This window comes from Apium graveolens, chromosome 8 (genome assembly GCF_009905375.1).
Source record: "Apium graveolens cultivar Ventura chromosome 8, ASM990537v1, whole genome shotgun sequence".
Lineage (NCBI taxonomy): Eukaryota > Viridiplantae > Streptophyta > Magnoliopsida > Apiales > Apiaceae > Apium > Apium graveolens.
Window position 1 is genome coordinate 16193413 of NC_133654.1, and position 21670 is coordinate 16215082.

The window sequence follows — 21670 nt, forward strand, 5'->3', positions numbered from 1 at the left end:
TACATATTGTACCGTCTCCTACGGCACCAGTAGTCTATCCAATAAACGAAGTACTTGGATCCTACCCTCCCTTGTCCTTTAGGATATCCTATCATATCTCGAGAACTCGAACACATCGAAGTTCCCCCAACCGTTTTGCTTGTTGATAGGCATAACAATACTTCATATATCTTTATGTACTTCCGAAAGTTTTCGGAGGAAGTACTAAGAATGTGACTTGACTGTTGTCAACAGATAATTAAATAAGGGGGGGGGGGAGTTTCTCTTTGAAACTATATTCAAAATATTCAAAATAAGTCGAGATAATATTCTTCGATGATCTGAAATTATTCGAATGATTTTTCGAAAATCAGAAAGTATTTTTAAATCAGGTTTTATGATTTTTAAATCATAAATAAACCCTTTAATAAGATAATAATTAATTAAATGATAATCGATAAATAATTAAACCTCGAAGGAGTTTACTTTAAAAGAATATTTGAAGTAATATTCCTCAACTAATTTATGTTTACATAATTTAAAGTAATTTTTAATATTTAATCGGGTTTGAAATAAATAAGCGTTGGAGAATACTTCTCCTATAATAAATGATTAGTAGATAATAATTCTTGTCCGAACGATAAAGTATAGTTGAGGGAATACGATCTTTGGAAATCGTTTTAATAAAAGTTTGAGGTGTTTAATATTTGTAAGTGGACGTTAAGTCCCTTTAAAACGTACTACTATGGACTTGTAATCGTCCTATAATATCACCAGAATGATTCCCGGGTTTTATCTTGAAATCCCGACCGACACTCGGTCTTATTATAATACGTCACGCTTATATCGGAATAAACATTTCACGATATATACTTATCGTACAACATCGCTATATTATGCGAAAATTCAATAACTACGTATCATGGCAAACATGGTATTTATGCAAAGATAATAAAACAATCCTTTCACAACACAACAGTATATGGAGTTGGGTTCGTAAACTTGCCTGGGTATCTCGAGGTGGAGGATGCTGTAGGTTCCGCTGGGAAATCTATAATCATAAACACAATTCATTTCGTTAGGTCCCGTTCTAATTTATGGCTACCCGCACTCATGCGCTAATTATTTTGCACCTCTGAACTTATTTTACCCTTATTATTCCTTTAAGTCCTTATACACATTATGGTCGCTTCCTTTTTCTAAGTATCTTAAGTTCATCTTCATTTTCGCCGTCGGCTCCGCTTATGGATTCTACGGTTTCTAATCGCGCAGTCTCGGCTCCGATATTTTTGTAAAATTGAAAAATCATTATTCTCACTTGAAATATTTATGGCCGTTAGGAAACACAATATGCTACTCTCTGTAAAAATTTCATGATTTATGGATCTTCTTAAGTCGATCCTTTATATTTTCAAATTTCGTAATTCGTAGCAGTTTTTGTCGCGTAAATCACTTTTAGTAAAATGGCCATAACTTTTGATCCGTAAATCGGAATCAAGTAATTCAAGCGCCTAAACGATCATTATAACATAGTATATCATAATAAAGGATTATTTTTCAAGAAACTACAATTTACATCTTCGGGACTTTCTGCAGAAACTTAAAGTTATGTTTTGTTCATTTTTGACTAATTACGTTTACGATCGGAGTTTCGTTTACGCCTGAAATCTTTATACTACCACCAAAAATCAACATATCATCATCAACATAGTAAATCCTCTAAAGAACATCATGTTCTTGAGGCAACAACAATCAACCTTAAATCTACTTAAATCAATACTCCCACCAAAACTATATTTATAACTACATACTAAAAGGATCTTGAACATAAATCTTAAATAAAGTTGGGTCAAAGATTTTCACCTTTATTGAGAGCTTGAGATGTGTTCTTGATGATGATGAAGTCTTGGGAGTGCTTAGTATAGGTTTTGGAACCTAAAATAACCATTGAAATCAAGAAACCACAGAAGAGTTATTATTCATACTATTCATTATCAACTTTCTTGATTTTATTTCACCCATCAAACCTTGATAAAAAGATCTCAAAGATTTATATTACATTATTTTGGTTGTTAGGAAGCTTCAAAATTAATGGGAGGATTTATCCATGGCTAGAGCTTGAAGATTTGAAATTGATTTCTTGGTTGAAGATGAAAGGGCCGAATGGGAGATTTTTTGGGAGAGAAGAAGTGTTTTTATGCTTGCTTCCTTGGTTGCTTCTTGGAAATGAGGTTGTGATATCTTTTTATTGATTGATATTCTCAAGTTTACAATTTAGGATTTTATTCTTGTTGCAAATTTTGGGGACAAATCCAACTAGCTTCCTAGTTTACAAGCTAAGCTACTTGTGTTAGCTTCATTAGCTTACTATTCTCTTAGCCTTGGTTGATCATCGTATCTCTAGCTCACTATTTGATAAAGTAACCATGGTTACTTTCTTACCATGGTTAGTTAGTGCGTTACGTTTATTTAATCGTTTACGCGTTCGCTCGGTCGCTTAAACGTTTTCGTAATACTTCCTCGTAAATGGTTCGTGACGTAATTCCTTTCGTATTTATTCCTTATGTTTTGAATTATCATACTTGGATATAAATCCGTAGGGTTTTAATTTTGTAATTATATTGTGATTCCCGTAATCCTCAATGATTCGTAAATATGATCGTTTTTTAAATTTTAATTTCTTCGAAAACTAATAGCGTTTACATACACTCATTTGGTACGTATAATCATAATATTAACTCCGAAACTCATTTTCTCATGCACTACATAGTGTGGGCTAAAAAAAATTTCCCCGTCCGTTAGGGTTACTATTCATTAAACTTTTACAAGGTCTCAAAAATTCGAGTTATCATATTCTTCCCCTCTAACAAGGATTCCGTCCCGAAATCAATTAGAAAATAAGTGGGGATATCTATTCCTCATTGCGTCCTGGAGTTCCCAAGTTGACTTTTCGACATTTTGATTCCTCCACAAGATTCTAACCAGCTTCACAGTCTTGTTCCTCAGCACTTGTTCTTTTTGGTCTATTATCCTTACTGGCTCTCGATGTAGGTCAGGTCTGGTTGTAAATCTACCAGCTCGTATTCTATTACATGTCGTGCATCTGCATGGTACTTCCTTAACATGGACACGTGGAACACGTTGTGCACATGTTGCAGATTAGGAGGCAAAGCGAGCTCGTAAGCTAGAGGTCCTATTCTCCTCAAAATTTCAAAGGGTCCTATGAATCTGGGACTCAGCTTCCCTTTCTTCCCAAATCTCATCACTCCTTTCCACGGAGATACCTTCAATAGCACTGAATCTCCTACTTCATATTCCCTATCCTTCCTGGTCTTGTCATCATACTTCTTTTGTCTATCCTGAGCTGCTACCAGTCTTTTCCTGATGAGTCCCACCATTTCCCTGGTCTGTTGGACTAACTCTGGTCCCATTATCTTGTGTTCTCCAACTTCATCCCAACATAGGGGAGAGCGACATCTCCTTCCGTAAAGAGCTTCATACGGAGGCATTCCTATGCTAGCATGATAGCTGTTGTTGTAAGCAAAATCGATCAGGGTTAAGTGGTCATTCCAGTTTCCTTTAAAATCAATGGCACACACTCGTAACATATCTTCTAGGGTCTGAATAGTTCTTTTGCTTTGTCCATCAGTCTGGGGGTGGTAAGCGGTACTCATGTTTAGTCTGGTGCCTACGCATTCCTGGAAGCTTCTCCAAAATCGGGAATTAAACCTTGGGTCTTTATCTGACACTATGGCTACAGGAACGCTGTGTCTCACTACAATTTCCTTCAAGTAAATATCCACCAGCTTATCTACGGTGTACCTTTCGTTGATTGGTAGAAAGTGTGCGGACTTGGTCAGTCTATCTATAATAACCCATATGGCGTCATGATTGGTCTTTGTTCTTGGTAGGCCTGTCACAAAATCCATGGCTATATGCTCCCATTTCCATTCCGGAATCTCCAGGGGCTGTAATAGTCCACTTGGTCGCTAATGTTCAGCCTTCACTCTCTGGAAGGTCAAGCACTTGCTAACCCACTCTGCTACTTCTCTCTTCATGTTAGGCCACCAATAATATTCCTTAAGGGCACGGTACATCATCGTACTTCCTGGGTGGATTGAATATCTGGAGCTGCTGCACGATAACTCTTGCACATTTGGAATCCAAATTCGGGACGCATACCTCATGATCCCTTTCTCGTCCTTCTCGCATCTCACTTCCTCACCGGTCAATGTTCCTCTTTCTTCACTCATCTTCTTTTACTGATATACTCGTATCTTTTCAGTCAGTTCCGGCACTAGCTTAATCTCAAATAATCCTTCCGTTCCTTTACCGGTCATTCTCACGTCAATTTCCATCTTCTCAAATTCTTTAATTAGCTCCTCTGATGTCATTATCATCTTGAGTCTTTCCTTCCTACTAAGGGCGTCAGCCACCACATTGGCTTTACCCGGGTGATACAGAATTTCACAGTCGTAGTCCTTAATCAACTCTAACCATCTCCTTTGTCTCATGTTCAATTCTTTCTGAGTAAAAATATATTTGAGGCTCTTATGGTCTGTGTAAATCTCGCATTTCTCACCGTACAGGTAGTGTCTCCAAATTTTTAGGGCAAACACTATGGCTGCTAATTCTAGATCATGCGTCAGGTATCTGCTCTCATACTCCTTCAATTGCCGAGAGGCATACGCTATAACTTTGCCGTGCTACATAAGCACACATCCTAATCCCTTAAGCGATGCGTCACTGTATATCACAAACTTTCCCTTTCCATCGGGAAGTGCGAGCACTGGTGCTGACACCAGTCTCCTTTTCAGTTTCTGAAAGCTTTCCTCACATTTCTCTGTCTATACAAACATTTCTGTTTTCTGGGTAAGTCTAGTCAGTGGACCGGCTATCTTGACAAAATCTTGCACGAATCTTCGGTAATATCCTGCTAAACCCACAAAGCTCCTAACCTATGTTAGACACCGCCTCTATCTTGGCGGGGTCAACTAAAACTCCTTTGCTACTCACCACATGTCCTAAGAACTGAACTTCCCTTAACCAAAATTCGCACTTCGAGAACTTGGCATACAGTTTCCCGTCCCTCAAGATTTCTAAGACTATCCTCAAATATTCTGCATGTTCTTTCTCTGTCTTTGAGTAGATTAGAATATCATCTATAAAAACTATCACACACATATATCTAGGTACTTTTTGAACACTCTGTTCATCAAATCCATAAAGGCTGCGGGTGCATTGGTTAGTCCAAACGACATGACTAAGAACTCATAGTGTCCATACCTAGTGTGAAAAGCAGTCTTCGGTATATCCTCAGGTTTGATTTTCAACTGTGATATCCTGTCCTCAAATATATTTTTGAAAAATGTATAGCTCCCTTGAGTTGGTCGAATAGGTCATCAATCCTAGGGAGAGGGTACCTATTTTTAATAGTCAGCTTATTCAATTCTCGATAGTCTATGCATAATCTCATACTGCCGCCCTTTTTCTTTACAAACAGTACTAGCGCTCCCCACGACGACACACCGGGTCTTATCATTCCATTATCCAATAATTCTTGCAGTTAAGAAGCTAATTCCTTCATCTCAATTGGGGCTAGCCTATATGGGGCCTTGGATACTGGTGTCGTTCCTGGTGCTAATTTTATAGCGAACTTTATTTCCCTGTCGGGTGGCAACCCTGGTAAGTTATCTGGAAACACATCCTCGAATTCGTTCACTACGGGTGTGTCCTGTATATTAGGAACTTCCTTCTTAGTATCTACCACATAAGCCAAATAGGCCTCGTTACCTTTCCTTAACAATCTTTTTGCCTATAGCTTGGTCAGAAATTTCTGGTTCTGTCGTTGACCTCTAAACACTACTTCTTTTCCATTTTGCACTCTTATCTTTACCCTCTTCCGCTCAAAATCTATTTGCGCTCCATTACTGGATAGCCAATCCATTCCTAAGATTATATCGAATTCTCCTAACGCAAATGGGATTAGGTCAACCTCGAAGACCTTCCCTTCAAATTTCAACTTGCACTTAGGGTGTACTTGATTCACAGGGATTATTTCTTTGTTTGCTATTTCCACTTGTAATATCTCACGTAAGGGTACGGCGTTAAGTTTTAACTTTTTAGCAAAATCTTGAGATATAAATGACTTGGTTGCTCAAGAATCAAATAGGACATTTGCATGTTCGGAATTTAACAGAAGGGTACCTGCTATCACGTCAGTGTTTCAGACAGCATCCTGAACGGTCATGTTGAAGGTCCTAGCAGCTGGGGGCCGGTTTGATGCAGCTCTTCTCATCCCTGAGGCTGGGGGCTTCAATGTCGGGCAATCCTTCCTCATGTGTCCTACTTTTTCACATTGGAAACATATCTTGTTGTATTGGGGACAGTTGTTGGCAAGGTGTCCGGGTTGGTCGCACCTGTAACATTTCAGAGGGGCTCTCGCCTGGGTGCACACTCCAAGGTGTCTTTTTCCACATGTCTGACATTCCGGTATTGGGGCACGGGGTTGGCTATGAAATGTTGCCCTAGATTGTCCGCCACCCTGGCTAACACTCTCACTAGGGGCCTTTCTAAATCCGGGGCCTCTCGCAGGTTGGGACACTACTCCCCTGACAAACCTGCTTGGAAGACTCCTGTTCCCGGTTCCTACTCCTCCTCCTCCGCCTTGGTTTCCTATCTTCCTCTTCTTATTTTCCTTTTCCTTCACACTTTGCTCACTGCTAGCTTCAACAATCAAGGCTTTCTGCACTAAGGTGGCATAGTCTGTCAGCTCTAGTACCACCACTCAGTTTTGGATCCACTATTTCAGACCAAGCTGAAACCTTCAAGCTTTCTTCTCTTCGGTATTCATAAACTCAGGCATAAATCTCGACAACTCAGCAAAATTGGCCTCATATTCTGCCACAGTCATCTTATCTTGTTTCAACTCCAGAAACTTAATCTCCATCTGGGTCTCCATAAACCTAGGGAAATACTTGTCTAAGAACAGTTGGGTAAATCTATCCCATGGAATCACAGAATCAGTTTCTAGGTTTCGTTTGGACTCCCACCAGTAATTAGCTTCTCCTTTCAACATGTAAGAAGCGAAAATGGTCTTGTGTCATTCTTCTACACCTAGTATCTCGAAGGACTTTTCTATCTCCTTGAGCCAGGCCCGTGCTTCTACGGGGTCGGCAGATCCTAGAAACTCTGGGGGTTTAAGGGATTTGAATGCCCTGAAGGCAGTGGCTGCAGTCTTGGGCAACATATGGTTGTGGTGGAATGGGCTGTTGGTTCAGATTTGCTCTTAAAAGTTCCATAAATTCATTCATGGGGTTCCCTCCCTGATGGGTATCCTCAGCCTCTTCTTCTGCATAGTCTTCCTCATCATATTCATTATAGTCTAGGTCTTCTTCATTTTCCTCATTCACTACAGGGTCAGGTTCATTCCGTTGTTGGTTAACAGATTCTGCGGGCTGTGCCCTGGTTCCTCTTCTACGGGGTGGCATTGTTCTGATAATAAAAATTTGTCAATATAAATGCAAATATTTTACAATTGGATTATTTTATTCATATGTAAGCATGTTATTTATTATCGAGCATATTTTTTTTCAAGTGCAATAATATGGAAATCAATTTCTTAATAACTGCTAGATATATACCATAGGGTCTCCCAATTATATCTTGGGGACAAAACAACTAACCGAGTTCATACATGGCCTGATTATAATACATCATTACTTGTAATGAATACTGAAATATAAATACATAAGTTGTGTACCCTGAAGGGCTAGGAACGCTATCTACTACTAGCTATCCTATCAAAATTGGTGACAAGTCACCCAGCCTTCTTCAAGGTCCATATCTAGTCACTAGTCCCTTAGTCACTGTCACTGCGCATGAGATCACGCACCCTCCTCATCGCTCCTGCCAACATCGGCTCTGCATCAACTACCGGGATGTATCCTCCAATTGCCGTCATCCTCATCTGAACCCGGGTACGGAGCTCGATCCCATCAATCTCCCTACGGGCTATGGCTGGGGAAGCAGCTCTGAAGTCCCCTGGGTATCCTAGTCTGGTGGCTCTCTCAGCTGTCAGTGCCTGGTGTAACTCCATAATGCGAGTATATGCCGCAGTGATCTCAGTATTAAGCTGAGCCACTATCCAGTCGTGTACAGCTACATGTATGGTCGTCGGGGGTGGTAGAGGTGAGTCTGGTTCGCTAGAGGATATTTCATAAGCCTCGTAGATCTGTGCATCCATCCCATTCTCCTCGTCTTCATCAGTATAGGGAAAAGGACTCTGCATCCCTGGGTGTGGTGTAGGAGAGCGAACAGTTGGGTGAGGGAACATCTCTACATCCCTCCAGCCTAAGTCATCCCCCTCGGTCATCTCAACGTCATCAGCTATGGGGACAGGAAGGTCAGTCTCCTCCTCTGGGGCATCCTCAGTAGGGTCATCATCTGAGTCATCAATGGGTGGGTCCTCTGGCTCGGGAGTAGGGTCACGCTCAGGTACCATAACATCGTCAACAGGGTCAACCTCCCCCATAGGCTCCACTGGTACCTGACACAATAGGCAAGGTGTTACTAACTTAGAGTCAGAATTCCCTTAAGGGTAAAACTGCCAAGACTACCCATGTAGCCTGACGACGAACTCGACTTGAGCTCTAATTGATTATTTTATCATTCCTATGTCTATGTATTTTATATCCTTTCGTTTCCAAGATTTAATAACCTAAGGCTCTGATACCATTTCTGTGGCGCCCCAAAATCCAGGGTTAGAAATCTCGGGGGCCACGCCATCTAAACCACTATAAACCACATACATCACACCATAATATATAAATACTCACACTTTACGACCCACACTTATCACACACTCACACTTAAAGGTTATTGTCTTAGAAACGAACCATTGATTACTAGAGTAAATCAAACCACAAAGTGATAATTATTACAACCCAAAAGTAGTTAAGTTTTACCGGGGAATAACCTTTAAGTAAGGCTAGTCCGTCGGCCAAATATATATTTCTTATTTATTACCTTACATAAGTCATACTTATAAATAAGCCGAACTAAAAATAGTTGAAAACCAATCCAGCATATTCGGACTACCTGTGGTGCAACACCAAACAACCTACGGAACAGCTGGCCATTTCCTACCCGTTTCCGGTTGTGGTTCTCATGGTAGGCATCTTGATTCACTGTTGTGTTGTGTCAATTTAAGAAAACAAGTGTGAGCTATAATGCCCAGCATAATAATGTACAGTATGAAAATGACTGTATGATAAACTTACATAAAACATCATATATGATAATTATATTTTATTCAAAAATAGTTTTCCTTGGTGATACACACCTTCTTATGAAAACAATTCTTTAGGGGATTTTATTATCCTGCGAATACCTTAATCGTAAACCCAGCACCTAGGCTTGGGTTATGGTATTGTATCACAATTCCAATTAGAATAATAGGACATTCGTTGGAGCCACCGCATACGATGATCAGTCGTACTATGATAAAAGTAACCTTTTCTACTAGTAGAAGGATGACACCTTTGTATCCCGGTTATCACCCTTGCCGCATACGGGCTATGTGTCCTCATTTAGGGTATACACACACTTCGCAGGTCCTTAGGTACATATTGTACCGTCTCCTACGGTACCAGTAGTCTATCCAATACACGAAGTACTTGGATCCTACCCCTCCCTTGTCCTTTAGGAAATCCTATCATATCTCGAGAACTCGAACCACATCGAAGTTCCCCTAAGCGTTTTGCTTGTTGATAGGCATAACTTTACTTCATATATCTATATGTACTTTCGAAAGTTTTCAGAGGAAGTACTAAGGATGTGAGTTGACCGTTGTCAATAGATAATTAAATAAGGGGGGGGGGTTCTCTTCAAAACTATATTCAAAATATTCAAAATAAGTCGATATAATATTCTTCGACGATCTGAAATTATTCGAATGATTTTTCGAAAATCAGAAAGTATTTTAAATCAGGTTTTATGATTTTTAAATCATAAATAAACCCTTTAATAAAATAATAATTAATTAAATGATAATCGATAAATAATTAAACCTCAAAGGAGTTTACTTTAAAAGAATATTTGAAATAATATTCCTCAACTAATTTATGTTTACGTAATTTAAAGTAATCTTTAATATTTAATCGGATTTGAAATAAATAAGCGTTGGAGAATACTTCTCCTATAATAAATGATTAGTAGATAATAATTCTTGTCCGAGCGATAAAGTGTAGTTGAGGGAATACGATCTTTGGAAATTGTTTTAATAAAAGTTTGAGGTGTTTAATATTTGTAAGTGGACGTTAAGTCCCTTTAAAACGTACTACTATGGACTTGTAATCGTCCTATAATATCACCAGAATGATTCCCGGGTTTTATCTTGAAATCCCGACCGACTCTCGGTCTTATTATAATACGTCACGCTTATAGCGGAATAAACATTTCACGATATATACTTATCGTACAACATCGCTATATTATGCGAAAATTCAATAACTACGTATCATGGCAAACATGGTATTTATGTAATGATAATAAAACAATCCTTTCACAATACAACAGTAAATGGTGTTGGGTTCGTCAACTTTCCTGGGTATCTCGAGGTGGAGGATGCTCTAGGTTCCGCTCGGAAATCTATAATCATAAACACAATTCATTTCGTTAGGTCCCGTTCTAATTTACAATTTACGGCTACCCACACTCATGCACTAATTATTATGCACCCTCTCAACTTATTTTACCCTTCAGGACTTTCGGGACTTTCTGCAGTTTACATCTTCGGGACTATCTGCAGAAACTTAAAGTCACGTTTTGTTCGTTTTTGAGTGATTACGTTTAAGATCGGAGTTTCGTTTACGCCTTAAATCTTTATACTACCACCAATAATAAACATATCATCATCAACATACTAACTCCTCTAAAGAACATCATGTTCTTAAGGCAACAACAATCAACCTTAAATCTACTTAGCTAAACATCAAGATTACAACAATACTCCCACCAAAACTATATTTATACCTACATACTAAAAGGATCTTGAACTTAAATCTTAAATAAAGTTGGGTCAAAGATTTTTACCTTTCTTGAGAGCTTGAGATGTGTTCTTGATGATGGTGAAGTCTTGGGAGTGCTTAGTATAGGTTTTGGAACCTAAAACAACCATTGAAATCAAGAAACCAGAGAAGAGTTACTATTCATACTATTCATTATCAACTTTCTTGATTTTATTTCACCCATCAAACCTTGATCAAAAGATCTCAAAGATTTATCTTACCTTATTTTGGTTGTTAGGAACTTGAGAATTAATGGGAGGATTTATCCATGGCTAGAGCTTGAAGATTTGAAATTGATTTCTTGGTTGAAGATGAAAGGGCCGAATGGGAGGTTATTGGGTGAGAAGAAGTGTTTTTATGCTTGCTTCCTTGGTTGCTTCTTGGAAATGAGGTTGTGATATCTTTTTATTGACTAATATTCTCTAGTTTACATCCTAGGATTTTATTCTGGTTGCAAATCTTGGGGACAAATCCAACTAGCTTCCTAGTTTACAAGCTAAGCTACTTGTTTTAGCTTCCTTAGCTTACTATTCTCTTAGCCTTGGTTGATCATCCTATCTCTAGCTCACTATTTGATAAAGTAACCATGGTTATTTTCTTACCATGGTTAGTTAGTGTGTTACGTTTATTTAATCGTTTGCGCGTTCGCTCGGTCGCTTAAACATTTTCGTAATACTTCCTCGTAAATGGTTCACGACGTAATTCCTTTCATATTTATTCCTTATATTTTGAATTATCATACTTGGATATAAATCCGTAGGGTTTTAATTTTGTAATTATATTGTGATTCCCGTAATCCTCAATGATTCGTAAATATGGTTATTTTTCAAAGTTCGTTTTCTTCGAAAACTAATAGCGTTTACATACACTCATTTGGTACGTATAATCATAATATTAACTCCGAAAATCATTTTCTCATGCACTACATAGTGTGGGCTAAAAAAACTTTCCCCGTCCGTCAGGGTTACTATTCATTAAACGTTTTACAAGGTCTCAAAAATTCGAGTTATTATATTTTTCCCCTCTAACAAGGATTTCGTCCCGGAATCAATTAGAAAATAAGTGGGGATATCTATTCCTCATTGCGTCCTCGAGTTCCCAATTTGACTCTTCGATATTTTGATTCCTCCACAAGATTCTAACCAGCTTCACAGTCTTGTTCCTCAGCACTTGTTCTTTTTGGTCCATTATCATTACTGGCTCTCGATGTAGGTCAGGTCTGGTTGTAAATCTACCAGCTCGTATTCTATTACATGTCGTGCATCTGCATGGTACTTCCTTAACATGGACATGTGGAACACGTTGTGCACTTGTTGCAGATTAGGAGGCAAGGCGAGCTCGTAAGCTAGAGGTCCTATTCTCCTCAAAATTTCAAAGGGTCCTATGAATCTGGGACTCAGCTTCCGTTTCTTCCCAAATCTCATCACTCCTTTCCACGGAGATACCTTCAATAGCACTGAATCTCCTACTTCATATTCCCTATCCTTCCTGGTCTGGTCGTCGTACTTCTTTTGTCTGTCCTGAGCTGCTACCAGTCTTTTCCTGATGAGTCCCACCATTTCCCTGGTCTATTGGACTAACTCTGGTCCCATTATCTTGTGTTCTCCAACTTCATCCCAACATAGGGGAGAGCGACATCTCCTTACGTAAAGAGCTTCATACGGAGGCATTCCTATGCTAGCGTGATAGCTGTTGTTATAAGCAAATTTGATCAGGGGTAAGTGGTCATTCCAGTTTCCTTTAAAATCAATGGCACACACTCGTAGCATATCTTCTAGGGTCTGAATAGTTCTTTCGCTTTTTCCATCAGTCTGGGGGTGGTAAGCGGTACTCATGTTTAGTCTGGTGCCTACGCATTCCTGGAAGCTTCTCCAAAATCGGGAATTAAACCTTGGGTCTCTATCTGACACTATGGCTACAGGAACGCCGTGTCTCACTACAATTTCCTCGTAAATGGTTCACGACGTAATTCGTTTCGTATTTATTCCTTATGTTTTGAATTATCATACTTGGATATAAATCTGTAGGGTTTTAATTTTGTAATTATATTTTGATTCCCGTAATCCTCAATGATTCGTAAATATGGTCGTTTTTCAAAGTTCGTTTTCTTCGAAAACTAATAGCGTTTACATACACTCATTTGGTATGTATAATCATAATATTAACTCTGAAACTCATTTTCTCATGCACTACATAGTGTGGGCTAAAAAGTTTTTCCCCGTCCGTCAGGGTTACTATTCATTAAACGTTTTACAAGGTCTCAAAAATTCGAGTTATTACATTTTCTATCACTCTTGGTGCATTACGGATTCCTATTCAGTTGCTTGTTCAAATTTTATGCCACCACACCCAAAAACAAATTTACTATGTTGCGAGACTTGTGTTTTATTTTCAAATTTAAACTGAAACTTAAACGGGTATGCAAACTTAAAAGAAAACGATACCCTTAATGTGAATAAGATAATGGCGCAGTACAATATATGTGCATGTTGATGTTTGTAATTGTGAATATTTACCTCCCCTATCATTTCTTATAATATATTATGATGAATTTATTTAGTGAGAGACTATAAATTCATTTATGTGTTAATAAGAGTAATTTTTACTTCCAAATATTCAATAAATAGTAATAACTTTAAATAAATGAAGTTTTTCATTGATTTTTAGATTTCGCCACCCCAAGTTTAAAATCCCCTTGGTTTACCAGATTTCAGGAAATTAAGTAATATAACAAATTATGTACTAAGTTGGCGGGCCGCGCGAACGCGAGCCCCTAACACAAATTATGATGTAGGCTCCACCATCAGGGTAGACCTTAGGCAAGAACACATCCAAAGTGCAATGGAAGTCACTTCCCTAGGCCATTAACCTAAATGATCGCCCATTGACCCCATCCAGGTAAGTAAGTTTTCATGTAGGCCGTATATCTCTATTAATAGCGTTGTTGGAATATTTTACCTTAGATCAGTCGATGTGGGAAGTTCTCAGAGCAGACTTTTGTTATCAACAATAGTGTAAATCTTGTGATGATGTATTTGACTATAATTTCGTAGTGCGATTGACATGTAATTTAAAATTTGGGAGTTATTTGTCTTAAATAAAAAACACGGAATATCTATATCTCCAAACGTAATTTCTTACACCATCGGTACCTTTATGCAGTTTGCGGCCGATGAGTGAAAATAGCTTTGGGTGACATAATAACTCGGTTCGTTGAACATGGATCGAAATGAGGTACAATCTTTGTACTTGAATCTTGAAAATCAGAACTTTATTATTTATTGTCGTGCATTCTATTATAAAGGGTGAAATTGAAACTATATTACGTATTGTCGTGAAATATTATATTAAAAAGGTGAAATTAAGGCAATATTCGTAAATTGTTACATTAAGTTAAATTATATTTGAAATATATCACCATATTTTTAAATTCTCATCTACAAACAATTGGAATAACGATTTTTTTCTCCGGCAAAGAGTTCGTGTCTTTTAAAAAAATATATATTCTTTGATTTGGTGGGGGTGGGCCATGCCCGGGCAGTAGTGTAAAACTTAGGCGACGCTTGAAGACCTCAATAACAAGCTATTGTTAGGATCTTCCCCGATAAAAAAATTAATTTAATATCGTGTGGACCATTGGCGCACATATCTGATATTAAACTGATAAGAACAGATACTACACTTGATCTTAGCCAAAAGGCCGAGAAAGGTATGAATGAACAAGCTATCTAACATTGTTTATATGGATGAGTTCGGCACATCTACCGAAAAGTATCTCGAGGTGGTACGGTACTCCAGGTATGTCGTGAATATTAAAAAGGTGAAATTGAGGCAATAGTCGTAGATTGTTATAATAAGTTAAATTTCATTTGAAATATATCGCCTTAGTTTTAAACTTTCATCTTTAAATAATCCGAATAGCGAATGTTTTCACCGGCCAAGATATTACAAGTTTGTATCCTCTAAAAAATATTTAATCTTTGATTTGGTGGGTGTGCGCCAGGCCCGAGCAGTAGTACAACACTTAGGCGATGCATGAAGACCTCAATAGCAAGCTATTGTTCCGAGCTTCCCTGATAAAAAAATTAATTTAATATCGTGTGGACCATTGGCGCACATATTAGATATTAAACTGATAGGAACAGATACTACATTTGTTCTTAGCCAAAAGGCTGAGAAAGGTATGAATGAACAAGCTATATGACCTTATTTATATGGATGACTTCGGCACATCTACCGAAAAGTATCTTGAGGTGTTACGAACTCCAGGTACATATAAACTACTAATGTAAGCAATGTTGTAAAGCATGGAATAAGATATGAATATGAATTGTTCGAGTACATACAAATTGACTTTTCCCTACAAAAACATAAAATAATAAACTGTTGGAGTAAGTGCTTAAAATGTTTTGCTAACAAGTTTAATTAAAAATATGCAAGTCAACTGTTTTTCTATCACTCTTGGTGCATTACGAATTCATATTTAGTTTCTTGCTGCAAATATTATGCAACCACATCCAAAAAAAAATTAGTATGTTGCGAGACTTGTGTTTTATCTTCAAATTTAAACTGAAACTTAAACGGGAAAGCAATACCGGGGAACACCTTAAATATGAATGATTAGGAAAAACCGTGTTATGAGAAACCTATGCGTGCTTTAGTTTACACGGTTTTTGTCATTGTTGCCAAAAAATAAGATTAAAAATAACTCTACGTAAGAGGAGAATTACTTTTTAAGCACAATATATCATCAAACTTAAAAGAAAACGAAACCGTTAACGTGAATAAGATAATGGCGCAGTGCAATATATGTGTATGTTTATGTTTGTTATTGTGAATATTTACCTCACATATCATTTTTTATATTATATTATGATGAATTTATTTAGTGAGAGATTACAAATTTATTTGCGTGTTAATAAGAATAATTTTTATTTGCAAATATTCAAAAAATAGTAATCAATTTAAATAAATGAAGTTTTTAATTGATTAATCCCAAATTTTAGATTTCCCCACCCCAAGTTTAATATCCCCTTGGTTTACCAGATTTAAAAAAATTAAGTAATATAACATATTATGTATTGTAGTTGGCTCGGCCGCGCGAACGCAAGCCCCCTAACACAAATTATGATGTAGGCTCCACCACTTGGGTAACCTTAGGCAAGAACCCATCCAAAGTGAAATGGAAGTCACTTCCCTAGGCCATGTACCTTAATGATAGCCCATTAACCCTACCCAGGTAAGTAAGTTTTCATGTAAGCTGTATATCTCTATTCATAGCGTTGTTGGAATATTTTACCTTTGATCGGTCGATGTGGGAAGTTCTCAGAGCAGACTTTTGTTATCAACGATAGTGTAAATCTTGTGATGATGTATTTAACTATAATTTCGTAGTCAAATACAATTTCTTACACCATCGGTACTTTTATGCAATTTGCGGCCAGTGAGTGAAAATAGCTTTGGATGACATAGTAACTCAGTTCGTTGAACATAGATCAAAATAAGGTACAATCTTTGTACTTGAATCTGGAAAATCATAATTTATTATTTATTGTCGTGCATTCTATTATAAAAGGTGAAATTGAAACTATATTACTTATTATCCTGAAATTTTATATTAAAAAGGTGAAATTCAGGCAATATTCGTAAATTGTTACAACAAGTTAAATTATATTTGAAATATATCACCATAGTTTTAAACTTTCATCTAGAAACAATCGGAATAGCGATTTTTTTCTCCTGCAAAGAATTCTTGTCTTTTAAAAAAATATTTATTCTATGATTTGGTGGGGGTGCGCCAGGCCCGAGCAGTAGTGTAACACTTAGGCAACGCTTGAAGACCTCAATAGCAAGCTATTGTTAGGATCTTCCCCGATAAAAAAATTAATTTAATATCGTATGGACCATTGGCCCAAATATCAGATATTAAACTAATAAGAACAGATACTACACTTGATCTTAGCCAAAAGGCCGAGAAAGGTATGAATGAACAAGCTATCTGACCTTGTTTATATGGATGAGTTCGACACATCTACCGAAAAGTATCTCGAAGTGGTACGAAACTCCAGGTATGTCGTGAATATTAAAAAGGTGAAATTGAGGCAATAGTCGTAAATTGTTACAATAAGTTAAATTTCATTTGAAATATATCGCCATTGTTTTAAACTTTCATCTTTAAATAATCCGAATAGCGAATGTTTTCTCCGGCCAAGATATTACAAGTTTGTATCCTCTAAAATATATTTAATCTTTGATTTAGTGGGTGTGCGCCAGGCCCGAGCAGTAGTACAACACTTAGGCGACACATGAAAACCTCAATAGCAAGCTATTATTACGAGCTTCCCTGATAAAAAAATTAATTTAATATCGTGTGTACCATTGGCCCACATATCAGATATTAAACTGATAAGAATAGATACTACATTTGATATTAGCCAAAAGGCCGAGAAAGGTATGAATGAACAAGCTATCTGACCTTGTTTATATGGATGACTTCGGCACATCTACCGAAAAGTATCTTGAGGTGGTACGAACTTCAGGTACATATAAACTACTAATGTAAGAAATACTGTAAAGCATTGAATAAGATATGAATATGAATTGTTCGAGTACATACAAATTGACTTTTCCCTCCAAAAACAAAAAAAAATAATAAACTGTTAGAGTAAGTCCATAAAATGTTTTGCCAAAAAGTTTAGTTAATAATATGCAAGTACTCTGTTTTTCTATCACTCTTAGTGCATTACGTATTCCTGTTAAGTTTCTTGCAGGCAAATATTATGCAACCACATCCAAAAAAAATTAGTATGTTGCGAGACTTGTGTTTTATCTTCAAATTTAAACTGAAACTTAAACGGGAAAGCAATACCAGGGAACACATTAAATATGAATGATCAGGAAAAACCGTGTTGTGAGAAACCATATGCGTGCTTTAGTTTACACGGTTTTTGTGATTGTTGCCGGAAAATAAGATTAAAAATAACTCTACGTAAGAGGAGAATTACTTTTTAAGCACAATATATCATCAAACTTAAAAGAAAACGAAACCATTAACGTGAACAAGATAATGGCGCAGTGCAATATATGTGTATGTTTATGTTTGTAATTGTGAATATTTACCTCACATATCATTTCTTATATTATATTATGATGAATTTCTTTAGTGAGGGACTAAAAATTTATTTGTGTGTTAATAAGAGTAGTTTTTACTTGCAAATATTCAATAAATAGTAATAACTTTAAATAAATGAAGTTTTTAATTGATTAATCCCAAATTTTAGATTTCCCATCCCCAAGTTTAATATCCCCTTGGTTTACCAAATTTAAAAAATTAAGTAATATAATATATTATGTATTGTAGTTGGCTGGGGCGCGCAAACACAAGCCCCTTAACACAAATTATGATGTAGGCTCCACCACTTGGGTAGACCTTAGGCAAGAACTCATCCAAAGTGCAATGAAAGTCACTTCCCTAGGCCATGGACCTTAATGATTGTCCATTGACCACATCCAGGTAAGTAAGTTTTAATATTGGCCGTATATCTCTATTCATAGAGTTGTTGGAATATTTTACCTTAGATCGGTCGATGTGGGAAGTTCTGAGTGCAGACTTTTGTTATCAATAGTGTAAATATTGTGCTGATGTATTTGACTATATTTTCGTAGTGCGATTAACATGTAATTTAAAATTTGGGAGTTATTTGTCTTAAATAAAAAACAAGGAATATCTATATCTCTAAACGTAATTTCTTACACCACTGGTACCTCATGCAGTTTATGGACAGTGAGTGAAAATAGCTTCGGATGACATAGTAACTCGGTTCGTTGAACATGGATCAAAATGAGGTACAATCTTTGTACTGGAATCTGGAAAATCAGAACTTTATTATTTATTATCGTGCATTCTATTATAAAAGGTGAAATTGAAACTATATTACTTATTGTGGTGAACTATTATATTAAAAAGGTGAAATTGAGGCAATAATCGTAAATTGTGACAAGTTAAATTTCATTTGAAATATATCGCCATAGTTTTAAACTTTCATCTAGAAACAATCCGAATAGAGAATTTTTTTAATTGCCAAGATATTAGAATTTTGTGTCCTTTAAAAAATATTTAATCTTCGATTTGGTGGGGGTGCGCCAGGCCCGAGCAGTAGTGCAACACTTAGACGATATATGAAGACCTCAATAGCATGCTATTGTTTGGATCTTCCCCGAGAAAAAAATTAATTTAATATCGTGTGGACCATTTGCCCACATATCATATATTAAACAGTTAAGAACAGATACTACACTTGATCTTAGCGAAAGGACCGAGAAAGGTATGAATGAACATGCTATATGACCTTGTTTATATGGATGAGCTCGACACATCTACCGAAAAGTAACTCGAGGTGGTACGGAACTCCAAGTACATATAAACTACTAATGTAAGTAATGTTGTAAAGCGTGGAATAAGATATGAATATGAATTGTTCGAGTACATACAAATTGACTTTTCCCTCGAAAAGTAAAAAAATCAAAAACTGTTGGAGTAAGTGCATAAAATGTTTTATCAAAAAGTTTAATTAATAATATGAAAGTCAACTACTTTTCTATCACTCTTGGTGCATTACGAATTCCTATTTAGTTGCTTGCTGCAAATTTTATGCAACCACACCCAACAACAAATTTAGTATGTTGCGAGACTTGTGTTTTATCTTCAAATTTAAACTGAAACTTAAACGGGAAAGCAATACCAGGGAACACCTTATATATGAATGATGCAGAAAAACCGTGTTGTGAGAAACCACATGCGTGCTTTAGTTTACATGGTTTTTGTCATTGTTGCCGGGATATAAGATTAAAAAAATATGTAAGAGGAGAATTAATTTTTAAGCACAATATATCATCAAACTTAAAAGAAAAAGAAACCCTTAACGTGAACAAGATAATGGCACAGTGCAATATATGTGTATGTTTATGTTTGTAATTGTGAATATTTATCTCGCATATCATTTCTTATATTATATTATGATGAATTTATTTAGTGAGGGACTAAAAATTCATTTGCGTGTTAAAAAGAGTAATTTTAACTTGCAAATATTCAATAAATAGTAATAACTTTAAATAAATGAAGTTTTAAACTGATTAATCCCAAATTTTAGATTTCGCCACCCCAAGTTAAAAATCCTCTTGGTTTACCAGATTTCATAAAATTAAGTAATATAACATCTTATGTACTATAGTTAGCGGGGCCGCGCGAACGCAAGCAAACTAGAACAAATTATGATGTAGGCTCCACCACTTGGGTAGACTTTAGACAAGAACCCATCCAAAGTGCAATGGAAGTCACTTCCCTAGGCCATGGACCTTAATGATCGCCCATTGACCACATCCAGGTAACTAAGTTTTAATGTCGGTCGTATATCTCTATTCATAGTATTGTTGGAATATTTTACCTTAGATCGGTCGAAGTGGGAAGTTCTGAGAGCAGACTTTTGTTATCAAGGATAGTGTAATTATTGTGATGATCTATTTGACTATAATTTCGTAGTGCGATTGACCTGTAATTTAAAATTACGGAGTTATTTGTCTTAAATAAAAAACACGGAATATCTATATCTCCAAACATAATTTCTTACACCATCGGTACCTTTAGGCAGTTTGCGGACAGTGAGTGAAAATAGCTTCTGATGACATAGTAACTCGGTTCGTTGAACATGGATCGAAATGAGGTGCAATCTTTGTACTTGAATTTGGAAAATCAGAACTTTATTATTTATTATCGTGCATTCTATTATAAAAGGTGAAATTGAAACTATATTACTTATTGTCGTGAACTATTATATTAAAAAGGTGAAATTGAGGCAATAGTCGTAATTTGTTACAAAAAGTTAAATTATATTTGAAATATATCACCAGAGTTTTAAACTTTCATCTAGAAAAAATCCTAATAGCGAATTTTTTCTCCGGTCAAGATATTACAAGTTCGTTTCCTTTAAAAAAATATTTAATCTTTGATTTGGTGGGGGTGCGCCAGGCCCGAGCAGTAGTGCAACACTTAGGATCTTCAATAGAAAGCAATTTTTCGAATCTTCCCCGAGAAAAAAAATTAATTTAATATCGTGTCGACCATTGGCCCACATATCATATATTAAACTGATAAGAACAGATACTACACTTGATCTTAGCCAAAAGTGTAATATCCGGGATATTACGTGTAATTATTTTATCAATAAATGATTATTATGTGATTATTATGTGCATTTTTGGTGAATTAATTGTTGATTGGTATTTATTAATAAATGTATATATTTGATAAGGTATGAGTATGTTAATTGTTGATTTATAGATTTAATAATTATTTTCTGAATAATTACCGGGAATCGTCCAACCTCAACAATTTTTACATTTTTACAACCCGAAACTCTTCCGAAAACTCCTTCTTAATCTAATCTGGTAATTCCGGACATTTTCTGTGTTTTGACTTTTTCAATCCGGATTACGGTTTAACCCGTACGCGTCCTAGCGTATAATTATCGATAAGATAGTCATTTCGATAAAGCAACAAAATCCGTATTCTCGAAAGACGGGATATTATTACATTATTTTCGTATAAAGTGTTTTATAAAAAGCCT

General features: G+C 36.4%; 9 non-coding genes and 1 pseudogene across 9 annotated transcripts; all 10 read right to left on the reverse strand.

Moving 5' to 3' along the window:
• Positions 1 to 13796: 13796 nt before the first annotated feature.
• Positions 13797 to 13954, reverse strand: LOC141681220 (U1 spliceosomal RNA). The gene has a single exon (XR_012558661.1). It is a non-coding gene; the product is annotated as a U1 spliceosomal RNA (small nuclear RNA).
• A 611-nt stretch (positions 13955 to 14565) lies between these two features.
• On the reverse strand, positions 14566 to 14761 carry LOC141681833 (U2 spliceosomal RNA). The gene has a single exon (XR_012559257.1). It is a non-coding gene; the product is annotated as a U2 spliceosomal RNA (small nuclear RNA).
• A 276-nt stretch (positions 14762 to 15037) lies between these two features.
• On the reverse strand, positions 15038 to 15233 carry LOC141681933 (U2 spliceosomal RNA). Its single transcript, XR_012559348.1, has one exon. It is a non-coding gene; the product is annotated as a U2 spliceosomal RNA (small nuclear RNA).
• Positions 15234 to 16137: 904 nt separating this feature from the next.
• LOC141681465 (U1 spliceosomal RNA) lies at positions 16138 to 16295 on the reverse strand. The gene has a single exon (XR_012558896.1). It is a non-coding gene; the product is annotated as a U1 spliceosomal RNA (small nuclear RNA).
• A 540-nt stretch (positions 16296 to 16835) lies between these two features.
• Positions 16836 to 17031, reverse strand: LOC141681588 (U2 spliceosomal RNA). The gene has a single exon (XR_012559015.1). It is a non-coding gene; the product is annotated as a U2 spliceosomal RNA (small nuclear RNA).
• A 276-nt stretch (positions 17032 to 17307) lies between these two features.
• On the reverse strand, positions 17308 to 17503 carry LOC141681915 (U2 spliceosomal RNA). Its single transcript, XR_012559331.1, has one exon. It is a non-coding gene; the product is annotated as a U2 spliceosomal RNA (small nuclear RNA).
• A 909-nt stretch (positions 17504 to 18412) lies between these two features.
• On the reverse strand, positions 18413 to 18569 carry LOC141681233 (U1 spliceosomal RNA). The gene has a single exon (XR_012558673.1). It is a non-coding gene; the product is annotated as a U1 spliceosomal RNA (small nuclear RNA).
• Positions 18570 to 19180: 611 nt separating this feature from the next.
• Positions 19181 to 19376, reverse strand: LOC141681946 (U2 spliceosomal RNA). The gene has a single exon (XR_012559360.1). It is a non-coding gene; the product is annotated as a U2 spliceosomal RNA (small nuclear RNA).
• Positions 19377 to 20285: 909 nt separating this feature from the next.
• On the reverse strand, positions 20286 to 20439 carry LOC141681355 (U1 spliceosomal RNA). The gene has a single exon (XR_012558794.1). It is a non-coding gene; the product is annotated as a U1 spliceosomal RNA (small nuclear RNA).
• A 619-nt stretch (positions 20440 to 21058) lies between these two features.
• On the reverse strand, positions 21059 to 21236 carry LOC141681955 (U2 spliceosomal RNA; annotated as a pseudogene).
• Positions 21237 to 21670: the final 434 nt, after the last annotated feature.